Below are 1,186 nucleotides of genomic sequence, written 5' to 3' on the forward strand. Positions count from 1 at the left end.
TAATGATCACCACTGTCTTTACATTCTGGATGAAAGCAAACACCAACAGATTACTTGTTTCGTTGGCATATGGTGTGTATCTTGCGTGCACACATCATTTGTGATTTGAATAATCTTCAGTGTGTAAAAGTATTTGTGTGTGTATGTGCATATATATCTTTGTATATGTATCGTGGAATTCTATTACACACACACACACACACACACACACACGTAATGTGCATTAAGAAAAAAGAAAGACAGACCTGACTGAGTCTGAATAATTAAGCTAAGCTTCATTCGGACCCCCATTAAGACTCCTTGAACACTTCCACCTAAGAACCATCAAAGTGCACATTGGATCGGATCTCTGACTGTTTCTAAACAGTGCTTGCTTCCAACAGTGGCTTTTTGTAGCGTTGCCTTGGCTGGGATGCCTCCACTTTGCAAATCCTTGGCTTATAGCATGGGGCTGGTTTCCCCAAGAAGGCCTGGAGTATTGCTAGTTGGGGTGCCTGCTTTTTTCTGCCCCCTCTCCCCTTGCTGATTTTTGCTTGCATCCAGCAGCAGCTCAGTTGACCCACAAACCAGCATGGCATGAGCATCTTTGCCCATCTCCACCCAACCTCCCACTTGTTTTGCTGATGGCTTGTTTTGGATGCCAAGGAAGGGAACTCCCTATCTTCCACTCCCTGCCCTTCTTTTGCTTCCCTTGGGTTCTTTGACACATTTCCCAAGCTCTCTCTGTGGCGCTTATTTGATCTCCCCGCTTTTCAGACTGAGAATTTGCCAACTTGGGCAAATGAGTGGTTTTGTTGCCCCAGGTCTATGCAGGGCATAAGTCAGGTGCTTCCCCTCCACCCACAAGCTAAGTTGAAACACTGACATCAGAGTTTTGAGAACCCTGGTATATAGGCCAAGGCTGTTGTGGCAGAAGCTTGTACAAATTAATGGGAGCTGTAAACATAAGTAATGACTAAATTGTCCCATTGATTTCAACAGGGACTGAAGCTGCAATCCTTACTCCGCTTGCCTGGGAGCAAACGCCAAACTGTACTTATTTTGAGTAGACATGATTAGCATTATGCTGTAAATTCAGCTAACTTTAACAATACAGCACTGCCCATTCTTACTCAGAAGTAAATCCCATTGAATTTGATATGCTCTCAGGAGTTAGGATTGCGGCATGATTCAGGATCTAGCCCAT

This window comes from Podarcis erhardii (assembly GCF_964252035.2).
Source record: "Podarcis erhardii genome assembly, chromosome: 12".
In the NCBI taxonomy this organism is placed as follows: domain Eukaryota; kingdom Metazoa; phylum Chordata; class Lepidosauria; order Squamata; family Lacertidae; genus Podarcis; species Podarcis erhardii.